We start from the raw sequence: 14,721 nt of genomic DNA, 5'->3' as shown, positions 1-14,721 counted from the left end.
CAGGATGACACAGAGATCAAACACAACCTCGGGAAGAAAGTGCTCGGAAAACCACACTGTGCTACATGGAGCCCAGGGCCCGCTGTTGCTGACACATGCCCACGTGAAAGGCTATGGAGGAAGCGGTGGTCGGTGACTCACAGGCTTCTGGGACATCTACCCGGACCACGAGTTCTACACTCCGCTCTCTTGCCTCCGTTAGGTCCTTCCCTGTGCTGCTGCTTCTTTCTCCTCCGTAGCTACTGGTGCCCTCTGTGTTTGTACCAGTGACCAGAGTCCAGGTGGCCTCCAGAGGGTACATCGGCTGGGCCCACCTCCACAACATGGGCTCAGGACAGACTAAGCCGCTGTAGGTCACTGGTTGCTGCGGTTACTTACGCAACAGTTGTACTTTCAGAGCAGGCCTGTCGGCTAGCCACTTCCCTTGTCAAAAGCAGACTTGGAAAAGTACGACCTTTGGTCTTCTACATTTCACAGCATCAACCTCTTATCTACTCAGAATGGTTACAAAGAACCGCCAACGGGTTTCGTCTCCAAGGGGGAACAACCACATTTTAGGATCGCCTCTCAGAGCCCCACTGACTGGCTTGGCAGTGAAGAGCCCCGTGTCTGTTCATTGCACTCCCAGCATGGTGGGAAGGGTCGCTAGAGAAACACACACACACACACACACACACACACACACACACACACACACACACATCATCCAGAGCACAGAAGAGCTCAGGGGAAATGTCTGTGTGAATTTGTGGCTCCCTTACATAAGGTCTTGGTTGTGATAGTTTGAGGTTGATAAACAAACCACAGGACAGGACAAGACTTCAAGACGTGAGGAAAAAAGCAAACAATGAGGAATTTGCCTGGCTTTTAAGTCTCCTCCCCACCTCCTCCAGTCTGAGAAACAGAACTGCTCCCAACCACTTTTCAGAAAGTACTAAGGTTGCATTCTTTCACAAGCACTTGAAAAATATGCCTACAGAGAGAAAAAAAAAATCTGGAGAGTTTTGGTGAAAAAATTTTGGTCAGTTCTGCTTTTCAGACACTTCAGAGAAGAGTGTGTATTCTTTATTCTTGTCTAATTAGGCAGGTAACCGCATTTCCCACTGTATTTGTGGGCATGGTAGACTTGTGTGTGCATGCATGTGTGTGTGTGAGCATGTGGTATACGTGTGTGTGCATGCGTGTGAGGGAGGAAACAAGCCTTACTTTAGAAAGTAGAACTGTTTTCATTAGGGCCTGCAATCAAGATAACCAAGACTTGATCAAGGTCCACAGATGTTGGTGCTCACCATGGTGACTGCAGAATTTTGCTGTTATCAGTAAAAACTGTCAAATCCTAAAGAATGTTTTCTATATTCTTGGTCATTTGTTATATATCATGAATTTTGCAGTTTCTGTCTTTTAAGGTCTATTACTTCTGGTGTTAAGGGAGATGGAAATCTTCCAAAATCCTATCATCTGCTTTTGTGTTTTGTATTTGTTTTTGTGTCCTTCATCTTTCTCAGAATTCACCTTTTACATTCCCTCTATACATGGCGTTTATAAGAAACAAAAACCTGGGGCTGGAGAGATGGCTCAGAAGTTAAGAGCACTGGCTGCTCTTCCAAAGGTCCTGAGTTCAATTCCCAGCAACCACATGGTGGCTCACAACCATCTCTAATGAGATCTGGTGCCCTCTTCTGTCATGCAGGTGCACATGCAAATAGAATGTTGTATACATAATAAATAAATAAATCTTAAAAAAAAGAAACAAAAATCTGTTCCTTTTAAATTTTTTTCTCATTTATTTTATTCACTTTACTCTTTTTAAAAACCTTTAAAGGCTCATTTTCTTATGTTATTGCACGAGTATTTTGCCTGTACATATGTGTGCACGTCTGGTGACTTGGAGGTTGGAAGTGGCATTAGCTTTCCTGACACTGAGGCTGCAGATGGTTTTGTGCCACCATGTGAGTGCTGGGAGCCTGACCTGGGTCCTCTGTAGGGGCAACAAGAGGGTCCTTCCTTCCTCACACATTTACATAGTTAATAACAGTAAAAAGTATCTTAAGAAATAAGGAGCCACTTGTGGAAGACCCCAACTTTCTGTTTTTGTAATGCCTAGATTTAATCAGCAACAAATAGCAATGTTCCCTGTACAGGTATGACTCCTTTTTTTGAGAGAGACACGGTTTCTCTGTGTAGCCTTGGCTGTCCTGGACTCACTTTGTAGACCAGGCTGGCCTCGAACTCACAGAGATCCACCTGCCTCTGCCTCCCAGAGCACTGGGTTACAGCTGTGCACCACCGAACCTGGCTCAGGCATAATTCTTAACAGCAGGCTTCAGAGATCAGAAATGAAAGTAGAGCCAGAGTATCACCACCAAGTGCAAGTGTGAAAATACTGGCTTTTCAACTGTCTTTGAATTATATATCCAGAACCATATTTTCTCAAGAGAAAAGTAAAAGCTCCCATTATGAATTGAATAATTGTATGAGGAGGGTTTCAAAATGAGGGTCACATTTCATAGCAATTTGAAAGATTTTTTATCAATTTCCAGAGCAGTTAAAACTCCTCCTTTTCATATGTAGGATGCCGTGTCTCAGCAATAAGAGCATACCCTAAGTGACATCAAGGCATGCATGCGCAGAGAAGGAACCTGGCTTATGGGACACATTGACAATGCCAGAGGGGTCACCATCTGGGCATTCGAGGAGAGCGCGCATTGCACTATTGGCAGAGGGCAGTGTGAGCATCTGGATCACATCAGCCGCCTTCTCCCCGCCCACACATCACAGCAAGAGGAATTTCCTGGCAGATCAGATGTTGCCCAAAGGTACCTTGGTTTTTTTTCTTCTTGTTGTCATGTACACAAGTAAATGTCAAAAGAATAACAGATCAAATAATCAAAGGTATATTTCATTTCATTTGAATATAATAAATGGGAGCATTAAAGGATAGGAGACTGTGATGCTCATTTTTTTTTGCACCGTAAGTCTCCATCTATTAACAAGCCTTTGTATATACAGATGGCATTTAGGGAGGGCAGAAGGCTGCTCAGATGTAAAAGGGGAAATGTTATGGAAACAAATAACTCCAGAATACACTGGTGCTATCCATGTAAGGGCAGAAAGTGTGGACATGACTCTGAGCAAGAAAAATGTATGGACTCCTGGCATGTGATAGGCCCTGAGAACAACAGTTGCCCACATTTCTATCTTACAATCAATCCACATAGTTGATTTTGTTATTTAACTCTTAAAGACAGTCCTGTGATGGCACATACATAGCTATGTCGTCTGTGTAGGCCCTGCAACAGTACATACATAAGCATGTCTGTGTAGGCCCTGCGACAGTACATACATAAGCATGTCTGTGCAGACCCTGCGATGGTATGTTCATAACCATGTCTGTGTTTGTATCTTGCTTTATTTTCAAAAGATTGGAGCAGACTCATTCAGTATTGGCACAAGAATCATTTCCAGTATTTCATGCCTGTTAATAGGCAGGAAGTTTGATTTAACCAGGGCAAAGCTTTGATCTATTAGAAATTATTTGTTTTTGTACTGAGGTAAGTTAATGGTGAGTCAGAACTCTGAATTCTGTATAGGTGGTTATCAAGCTTTATCAGTTTATGGAATCGTTGAAGGGTTCTTTTTCGGAGTGGACTTCTCTCATTAATTTCTGAACATATGAAAAATATCTTCCATTAAAACAGGTAGACATAACAGTATTGAAAGATTTTATGTTTTAATTAAGAGCTGTTAAAAGCACTTGGAAATGATGTAACCTTGAAGTTCTGCTAATGTCTACTCTACATCAAGATTATCACCTTGAGAAAAAAAAAAGAGAGAGAACAACTCCAGCTTTCACATGGCTGGTCTGTACCGTGCTGGAGATTTAGGATAGAACCTTCTACATAGTTAGTAGTAGCTCAAGAAGAGTAGATCCACCCTCTGCTCTGCACTTTGGTATCACATATGATGGTTAATTACGTTTTCAGACTATTTGACAAGTACATCGTTTGCTTTGCTTTTCCTTTGTTCTGAATTCTGCAGCTTCTATAGACCACAGAACATAATTTGCCTGGACAAATTAAATGACTGTTCATGGGGAGGAGGGAGGGGGAGAAGGAGGGAGGGAGGGAGGGAGAGAGAGAGAGAGAGAGAGAGAGAGAGAGAGAGGAGTGTGGTGTTGTGTAAGGCCTGGTCTCATACAGCTCAGGGTAGTCTCAAACTTGCCATGTAGCTGACTTTGGCCTTGAACTCCTTATCCGTCTGCCTCTAGTTCTGCAGTACCGAGATGAAAGGCATGAGCCACCATGGTTCACAAAGTGTTCTGGCCTTGTGAATTCTCTGTCCACTTAAGTCCATACCCCAACTTATGTTTAACAAAATGTGAAAATAATCTACAACATAAATGAATAATAGTGTCTTCCATGTACAAAGCTATTTACGCTCATCAGCGTGCACTTCAGACATTTCCCACCAGTTTTCTCTCTGTCTGCACACACCTGCCCAAGCAGCAAGGAACACGGCTCCCGCTGGCACCTGTTTACCTAGCTGCACATTCCCACAGAACATGGTCCGATTGTTAACCACTGCCCGAGCGGGCAGCTATCTTGCCAACTAGAGTGTGTGCTCATGGGCAGTCTCCAGAGCCTCCATCTTCAGACTCCACTAACTGCCAGCATGGCGTGGAAACACACTTTTTCACCTACCCTCCAGTGTTGCTTCCCACCGTGGAATTTGCTCGGCTCTCTTGTTCTAGTCTGCATTTTTCTTATGATTCCCAATCTTATATTCGATCTTTAGAAGTTTCTGTCTCTTAAGGTCCGCTTTCTGCACCGTACAGTTCTTTGGGATTTGACAAATGGGTGTTTGTGCTCATGACTACAGTATAACACAGATCAATTTTACCACTTAAAAATCCCCAACTCATTCCGTCTGTTAATTTCTGCTCTTCCCTCGGAAGCACTCAGTGTTATACTGAATGGGTTCATGCTTCTGCCTATTCCATAAAATTAGACCCACACACTGTGCAGCCATTCAGCAGGGTTCCTCCTTGTTTTCCTATGATCTGGAAGCTTCTATTTTTGTTGAATAGCATTTCATTGCATGGATATATGTTAGCTCACCTGTTCAGAGGTTAGAAAGCACCTGGGTTGCTTCCCAGTTGGGATGATTATGAATACAGAGGATGTCTGTCTGTCTGTCTATCTGTCTATCTATCTGTCTATCTATCTATCTATCTATCTATCTATCTATCTATCTATCATATATCTATCTGTCTATCTCTATCTATCTGTCTATCTATCTATCTATCTATCTATCTATCTATCTATCTATCTATCTATCTATCAATCATCTATCACTGTCTATCTCTATCTATCTATCTATCTATCTATCTATCTATCTATCTATCTATCATCTATCACTGTCTATCTCTATCTATCTATCTATCTATCTATCTATCTATCTATCTATCTATCTATCTATCTATCTCTTTATCTGTCCATCCATCTGTTGCACAGACACACACCCTCGCACTAGACTGAGTGTAAATTCAACTGAGGAAACACCTGGTGTTGATCCTGCGGGAAGACCATGAGCAGCCATTGTGGGAAACTACTAAATAGCTTCAAAAATGTTGCCTTCGTGCCCATGAGACTCCTGATCTTCTGCCTTCCCCACAGCATTTAACGCTCTCTTGTACTTTAGCTTTTTTTTTAATAGCATGAATGTGAAGTTTGTTATCTACGCAGTTTTCAGTCCCCTATGGCATGAGAGGGTGAAGATGACAGTTTCTTCACATATGTTCATTTACCATTTTCACATCTGTTTTTATAAGCTGTCCTTCCACATATCTTGTTGCTTTAAAAATTAGTTGCTTTAAGTTTTTAAATATTGTGTGTGTGCACGTCTGTGTGAGTTTATGCGCATGAAGGTCATGTAGGAACCCCAGAGGCCAGGAGAGGGCGACAGAGTCCATGGAGTCCATGGAGTCGTGCATCCCCTGATTTGGGTAGGAACCAAACTCAGGTTCTCTGCAGGAGCAGTACTTGTTCTTAACTGCCGAGCCACCTCACAAGCCCCAAATTAATTGCTTTTTAAAGTATATTTTAAGTATATTTTGGATTCAAGTTATTTTCAAGCATGAGTTACTATAAATATTTTATCTTAGTCTGAGGCCTGTTTTGTTTTTTATTTTTTTAATTTTTCTTTACAGTATCTTTGACAGGATAGTTTTAAAGTTCATAAAATAAAATTTCATTTTCATTCATGGGTCAAACTTTTTCACATCAGGCCTAAGAACTCATCACCAAACCCAAGGGTACTGAAGTATTTTTTCCTATGTTATCTTATAAAAGTCTTATATTTTATATTTAAATGTAACATATTTTTAATTTCATGGAAATTATAGGTTTTGTATCCAGATTAACCTTTTTTTTTTATTTTGGCATATGGAAAGTTGAATTGATACATCACCATTTGTTGAAAAGCTTAGCCTTTCTCCTTTGGACTGTCTTTGCTGTTGACTTGGATGACTTGATTGCTTTTGTGTGATTCTCTTATGGGACTTCCAGTCTGGCTAGTAATCATGTGTTTATTCTTTTTGCTAACACCACACTGTTAGTGACTGAAGCTGTATAGCAAGTCTTGAAGCTGGACAGGGTCCATCCTTCGACCTCATTCTCCTTCAGTGTTGACTTACACTTCTAGTTTTTTGGCCTTTTGTTATCAACTGTGAAACTGTTTTGTTACAATACATAGAACAGCCTACTAGAATTTGCATTGGGCTTTTGCTGATTCTATAAGTCAAAGTGAGAAGAATTAGCATCTTAACACTATGTAGTTTGAACATGAATTATCTTTCCACTTAGTTTAGATCTTTCAGTCATCTGAATATAAATCTTGTACATGCTTCTTAGTTTTCTTGTACATGCTCCTAAAGTTTTCTTGGTGCTCCTGGGAATGGCAGATCTTAGCTGGGATCACCCCCATTCACTTATCTCTGTGAATTTAAGGCCGCAGTCCCTGTGGCCTCAATCCCCTGACAGGATAGTGTTTGATACTCAGTTTGCACAGGCTGCTGCTGTTGTAAGGTGGGAAGGATGACTTTAAAGTTTTTATATGTTGGAGCAGAAACTGACAGCTTTTTTCATTTCTTTACGTTCTGTTACCTTTACATACCAGGGAAATGAGCTTCACTGTGATTTTATGAATGGCTAGAGTCTGTCAGCTCCTGAGAAGACCTCCGAGTCTTCCTTCTTCATCATCCTGCCTCCAGCTCCAATGAGCACATCTTCAAAATCATCCCGGGGACTTGTTCTCCAAACAAACACGGCAGAGCAGAAGGGTGTGGCGAGCTGACAATGTGCACAGGTGCACTGCTTCCAAGAAGACATTCACCGAACGCCCTCATGTAATCTGTGAATCAGTGGCCAGCGAGTCATGTTAGCTTCACAAAGGCATCTAGAAAGGAACCTCCCATTAGCAGACTGCTGCAGCGGGACCTACTTATATATGCAAAGACCTCAAATACAGGCACTGTCTGTTCTGTGCATGTAGAGCAAACACAGGGCTCTGAACCGTCCAGTACCCTCACTGGAAATGCTCATGGAAAGGGTTCCGAGCCACACCTCTGTGACATAGGTCTTTACATGTGTCTGCTATACAGAGAAGGGAGCTATAATGTCAGGATCACAGGACTCTCAGAGACCACGAGAAGACCACTCGATGCAAGAGCAAGACAGCTTTATTACGAGACCAATCGAACTCGGGACACAAGTCTCACTGAGGAAGCAGTGGAGAAGTGGGACCCCGAGCTCTGAGTGAGCAGAGTTTTTAAAGGGAAAGTCTGTGATCAGGAGGTTGTTTCCATGACAACAAGCAGGGGGTACATGTCTTGACCTTACAGGATTAGGTAAAAGTTGGAGGGGTGAGGCGACTTCTCTGAATCACAACTACCTAAGGCATACAATCACAATGGCTTTTCTTCTGAACTGTATCTGAAACATTGGGGAGAATTTTCCCACCTGATTCCCAACCGGTTTTCATTGATTATTGCCAAGGAGATTGTCTCTATTTTCTATAAAGTATTTATTCTGTGATATTTCCTGGAGGCTGTTGCTAGGAGAGTTAACTTTGTTTTCTGCCAAGTGTACATTTTGTGATATTTCCTGGTACCTGAATTCAGCTCCAGTCAAGAAGGCTTTTTATTTCAAAATGAGGTTATACCCAGGCTAACTTAAACTCTTCAGAGCCATGGCACGGGGATATTTAGGGAGCTTGCTCTTGGTCTGACAGTAAATGGAGGCTGGATTCTAGCTTCTATCTGCAACCAATTAATTATACAGCTTTGGCCAATGTGTTTAAACTCTATGAACTACATTGTACAAAGTGGGATTAAAAATTAAGTAGCATTTCAGGTAACTAGACTAACATTCAAAAGGCTCTTATCCTGGCTATAATAGCACTTCAAGAGGTTTACACTATTATTACAGTGATTATAATAATTATTATAAGGTGATTATTACAGCAATTATAATTATATATGCTGTTTAATGATGGTCTACTAATATATTGGTAGAAGTTACAGCAGCAAATCATGGAAATAAACTTTATTATATGGCTATTCATTATATTATGTTGTAGATGATATGACCCTTTGTTATATTGTTTTGTAGGTGATATGGCCCTCTGTTATGTTATAGAAAAGAGCTAGAAACTTCACAAATCATATAAATGAGTTCAGGCCCTCTGTAGCCCTGGTCGGTACTGTGTGATCTCAGGTGTCCACGGAAAACATTCAGAAGTTAGGCTCTCTCTGGACAGTTATTTAGGATATCAGACTGTAGCCTCAATATATTAACTGGAGTAACACACTCAGTCCTGCTTTCCCCAGCATAGCTCATTTAACACATAAGGAAAGAGCAGAGTCTTCTGAAGCCATGGGTGCTCCATAAGCACTTCCGGGGCCAGCTGTGGCAGATGTCCCCGCGCCCCCGCAAGCGACAGTGGAGACAGGAGGGGGACAGCTTGACCTGATCCTTTGGACAATGGTGTTACGGGACTGATGGCCTATTTAGTCTCTAAGCTAACCCACCAGAGTATGGCCACAAAGAGACCTGGCTCTGCACCTGGCCACTGTCAGAAGCCCTTCATCAAGGTCTGCAGCTTTGCGAGGAGTAGGACAGCCTGCCTATAGGGAGGCCACACTCTCAGCCCCCTGGTTACCTTCAGGGTGACCTTTAGAACTGCAGAGCCCCTCTGGGTGGCAAAAAAAAAAAAAAAGGAGAGTTGTGTGAAGGGAATCAGAAATTACAACCTTAGAGAGTGACAGGGTCTGGGGTCACCCCAAAGTACGGCACCTCAAGTGTCAGATGTGTCACTCGAGTCGCAGAGTGACTGAGAGGAAACAATGCAGAGCTGCTGCCACCCGCTGATGTCAGGCTCACAAAGCCCACCTGGACCCAGTGCGTCTTTTTACCAAAGAGGACCAGACGCTCCAGGGGACACACGTCCTCAGAGAGAAGCTGCCTGCTGCTCAGGCGTACGTGTGTCACTGCATGGGTCAGAGCTCCACACTGCTGCGGCAGCCACATTCTCAGAGTGCACACAGGAGTTTTAAACCCAAGGACTGAGCCCTCAGCACTCGCCACCAAAACCCAACAAATAAGACTGTGTAAAGAAGCCAGGCCCATGTGGGCTCATGTGGCATTGTTTCCTTTCAAGGGCAGGGAGCTAACTGCAAAATTCATACCCCAGTACCACAGAAACAAAACCACCCTACATTATCTAATCAGAGGTACCTATCAGGTACGGAGAAAAGATGGAGCCATGGCTCAGTGGTTCAGAGCACTTGCTTTTGCCAGGGATCCCGGTTCGGTTTCTAGCACCCACATGGCCGCTCACAACCACCGGTAACTTCAGTTCGCAGGGATCTGACGCCTTCTTCTGAGCTCCACAGGTACTGCAATCGTGTGCTGCAGTTACAGAGATGCAGGGAAACACTCAGACACATAAAATAGACACATCCACGATCCAAAGGGCAAAGGTGGATGGAGCCCTGGCTGATTCCTTAGGTCACCAGGTTCCTTTCTGCGCCAGGGCTTAGCATTTCCAACCTGGGGTTTTCCGTTTTACAGAGTGGGGGCTGTCGGGAGATAGAGTTCTTCTGTGAGGCAGACAGTGGATAACTAGTGACATTTAATCCTAGTTTTATCTACTTAAACTGTATTCAAGGCACTATAGTGGTGTTTTTTTGTTATTATATTGTTACTTTTTCTTGGAATGGTGTTCATAGAGGTATACAATGTACTTCCTGTCTACCCGATCTCCCTTCAACCCCCAGTCTCCCCCCCCACCCCATCTCCTGTCCTTTATTAAAAAGGAAAGGCCAAACCTCAAACCTGCTGAGTCCAGTTAGCCCTCCGCATGTGCTCAGGGCTGTAAAGCCACTCATGAGTCACCTAGGGCCAAGGAGGTTGGCTTTTTTTTTTTTTTTCCAATTGACAAGAAAATGGTGGCATACAATTTTGATGGATTTATTTAAAAAACAAAAACAAAACAAGATTCTCTTCTTCCCTTAAAATATTAAAAAATGCCTAAACCTAAATAGTATACTGTATTGAAAATTCCTCTACATCCTGGGCTGCTGAGGAAATAATGTTTAGATGGAAAAATAAAACCCTGGTCTAAGCCAACCCTTCACCTTTCACGCACGGCAAGTCTTTTATAGTGACGAGTGCAAGGCTCGTTCCCAATAGAGCTCCCACAGAGGCTGTGCTCCTTGCATTGTGTCTGTATTTAGGCCATGTTAGGACGTAAAACAGGGATTTCCCAAGTGTTATCTCAGGAGAGTCAGCAATGAAAACGCCTTCAGACTTGGTTCCAATTCAGTCAGAAGTTCTGGCAGTGGAGCGTTGGATCTGACGACAAAGCCATCCAGGGACTGCTGACTAAGGATGCGAAGGCAGGCTCTCCGGCTGCAGGGTTCAGAGGATGTGGTCCCCTGGGACTGGCCAGCAGAAGGGACATCCTGATCCGAGCTGAGCTGCACATCTCCATGGAAATGCAAACCTTTCATGGCAAGATGACAGATAGCAATATCCATTAGCATTATTTACCTCCAGTGGCACAACATGAAACCGCTTCAGCTTTTGATCTCTGCTATCCTAAACCTCATTCTCTAGGCTTTTGGCAAGGTTGTCCATGAACAGAGAAGAAAATGGCATGTTGGTATAATGTGTTTTTTTTTTTTTTTTAATGTATACACTTTACCCTTGTTCATTCAAATACTGATTTCTCCCCCCCCCCCAACTCTCTGGTTTCAATCCAGATATTGCATTGTGATACTCATTCTAAGCATCCTGTTTCAACTCTTGTGTAAACAGGAACAAAATAAAAGCAACTAGACAAAATGTTGAGCAGGGAGGAGCCAGAGGACAGGAAAGAGGGGAGGAGCCAGAAGATGGGAGAGGAATGGGAGGAGAAGGAGGAGAAGGAGCAGAAGGAGGAGAAGGGGCGAGAGGAGAGCTAGGAGAGCAGAGCTGGAGGAGAGAGCTTGGAGGACGTGGAGCATGAACCAGACCTAAGATTTCACAAAAAGCAAGTATAATGTGGGAAATCTAAATGTTAGGAAACTGAGGGCTTGGAGGTTTAGGAGGGAGTAAATATTGCCCAGCATTGTGTTCTAGGTTAACTAAAAACCCAGTCTCTTGTGTGGTGATTTGGTTATACAGCTGTTTAAGATTAACAGCAAGCTTTACTAGAAGATAAACCCATAGTAAATATTAATAACCACTTACAACAATGGCAGTTAAAGACAGGCCTCTCACCCTGGCCTCTGTGGTCATTCTTGGTGCAGAAGCTGCCCTGCGTGGTGGAGGTTTTGCCACCATCCCTGGGTTCTTTCCACTGGACCCAAGGAGCAGCCCTCTCCCTCTATACAGTCCCCTCAAGCCAAGTCTTGATGATCAGAAGCCTTCGCAGACACTGCCAGCCATCACCGCAGAGCAAAAATGCACTTGTCTGAGAAGCACCAACCTAAGCTAAAGCATCCGCAGTGGCCAAAGGACAAGTGTGGCAGCCGGAGGACGGTCCAGCTGATGCTGGGGCCTCAGTGTGGGAGCAGCTGCACCCTGTCTCCACTGCACCAGCATCACCTGGCCTGTAATTGGGGCGGAGAAGAAGATCAAGATCATCCTCATGTGCGTGGCCTCGAGGCCTGTTGCATCTGGAGGGTCTTCTCCTGATTCAGGCTGCAACCAGCAGACAGGGGCATGAAGAAAAGGCCCCAGCCATTGCACATCTGGCAAAACATCACCACCACCCTGACTCAAGAAACGAGCATTTCAAATGTAGGTGGGTGAGCTCTGATCACAGAGTTTGTCTTGGTGTCTTCCTTTCCCTTGGGGTTGGGGGAGGAGCAGCGACATCAGTTCCCCAAGTGCTTAGTTTTCATGCGCGACTCTGACCTCAGTCCTGTCTTTTCATTTAAGAGACAGAGGAGGTAGAGAAGACTTGGGTTCCAGCTGGCTCCAGGTCAACCACTTCATTGTCTCATAACCTAGGAAAGTCGTCTGTCTTTTTGCATTAATTCCTTAGTAACTCATGGGACATTAAGGCTGTAAAAGAACCAGTAAGTTGCCTTCAAGCAGTTTCGACTATTTTTAAGCAAAAAGCTGTCTTGCAGATAAAAGGTGCCAATGGCCGTGACCTTAACTGACAGGCAACTGACAGCTCTAGGGCGGACTGCATAGACTGTTAATTAACACAACCAACACGGGGGAAGACCGGGTCTAAGCATTTTCCTAGACAAGCACAGGCATTCACGATGGTGAGCGGCTTTCAGGTTCTAGCTGGACACTTGCTTTTGCACCTTGGTGGATATGGTCAGTGACACAGCGTGCCACCCGATAGGAGGCCTTGGAGAGAATCTAGAGGTTCTCAGTCTGTGGTCCAGGGGTCGTACACCAGGTGCTCTGCCTGTCAGGCCTTTACACTGCGGTTCACAGCAGTGGCGAAATCACAGCCATGAAGGACAAACCAAACAATTTTACGGTTGGGGTCCCTACAACACAAAGAACTTCATTAAAGGGCACAGTGCCCATGCTGTACCCCATATCCATTAACTGACAAGCAAGGGCCATTGAGAGCTGAACCCCACAGTGAAGGACCAATCCCTAGCCCTGCCAGAATTCATGAATTAAAGATACAGCCCCTGTCAGCTCCATTTGTCAGCCCAGCCTTGCCAGCACTTTGATCTTGGCCCTTCAGTCTCTAGAAATACCAGGTAATCAACATTTGTTGCATAAATCATTGTATCCATGGTAGTTTATTATAGTAGCCCTAGCAAAGAAATGAAGATTTCCAAGATAGAAAATTATTTTTCAAAATTTCATCATGATAAGTTTCTTTTTAATGATTATATAATACTCCATTTTAGCGAGATACTGTGTGAACTTATATACGTGTGGTATAATGTTTAAAGTATTAGTTATTAAAGAAAAAAATCCTCACATGATTTTAAGGGTGGTCAAGACTGGAAACCACTGGTCCAAAGGGGGCGAGGAAGACACAGAGAGTGGGGGAGAGGAGAGGAGGGGAAGGAAGGGAGGGAGGAGGGGGGAGAAAGATGGGGAGAGAGAAGGAGAAGGAAGGGAAAGGAAGAGAGGAAAGGAGAAAAGAGGGAAGGAGAGGGGGTGGAAAGGAGGGAGGGAGGGGAAAGAGAGAGAGAGAGAGAGAGAGGCCTAAAGTCAATTCAAACAGGTAAGAGGAGGAAAATTAAGCACAGGACAGCATGACCTCAGTTGCAGCGGGGAAACCCTCTGTCACAAAATCTTTAAAGAAACTTTTCCGCTCCTGGCTGGTTACCAGGGGCAGCTAGCTAGTGTTGCCGTCAGAAGGCTGGGACCTTGTGTGGTTCTTGTTGGATTTATTGCCCCTTTGTCTTTCCTCCTCCAGCGTTTCCACAAAGCTGGAAGCATCCAGCACTTCAGAAAAGAGCCCCATCCAAACCCCAGGGGTGCCCCCTGCTGGAGAAGGCATAGGCATGAGCTTTCTGTGATAATCGTGCCTTTTGGAGAGGGACTTAGGAACAGTGCTGGAAGGGATAGAGAGGGACTAGAAAACCTTCATTCATCAAGTGCAGAAGTCAGGTCCAATCAGGAAGTCACATGAATGGGGCTACAAGGATCTGTTGGAAGCTGATCTCAGAAGACAAGGATGATTTTTTTTAAGGCTTATGAGAAATACACTCACTCTCTAGAAGAAATGGAAGCAAAATGACAAGAGTCTAAGAACTTAGGTCTTTTATACACCTAAGTTCAAAATAGGGATGAAGTATTCTGTGAAGTGAACGGACTGTCCTCATGGGCCATATGTGTGGACACATGGATTTATCATCACTCTAAAATGAGACTTCAATAGATAGAAAACAAAATCTGCCTTCTGATAGTCATCCCCTGTCTGTGTGTGTGTGCTCCCCTCCCCCCGCTGCACACCCACGTATGTGTGGAACGACGATGCAGCTCACGGGGGCTAACCTACACGGAAGTGCTTTGAAGAGCATGAATTAGTACACACATGTAATAAGCATCTCCTTATTTTGAATAGAAATGCATCCATAATTGATTACTATAATGCAAGAGGGGAGGGGCTTTCAGTTTTATTTCTTTCATGTGGGGCTCACAGGACCCAGTGGCCCCACTGTAGATCCCAAAACACAGAGAAAAC

Source organism: Psammomys obesus, unplaced genomic scaffold, assembly GCF_907164565.1.
Source record: "Psammomys obesus unplaced genomic scaffold, mPsaObe1.curated_primary_1811, whole genome shotgun sequence".
NCBI lineage: Eukaryota > Metazoa > Chordata > Mammalia > Rodentia > Muridae > Psammomys > Psammomys obesus.
This window is presented reverse-complemented; position numbering follows the sequence as displayed.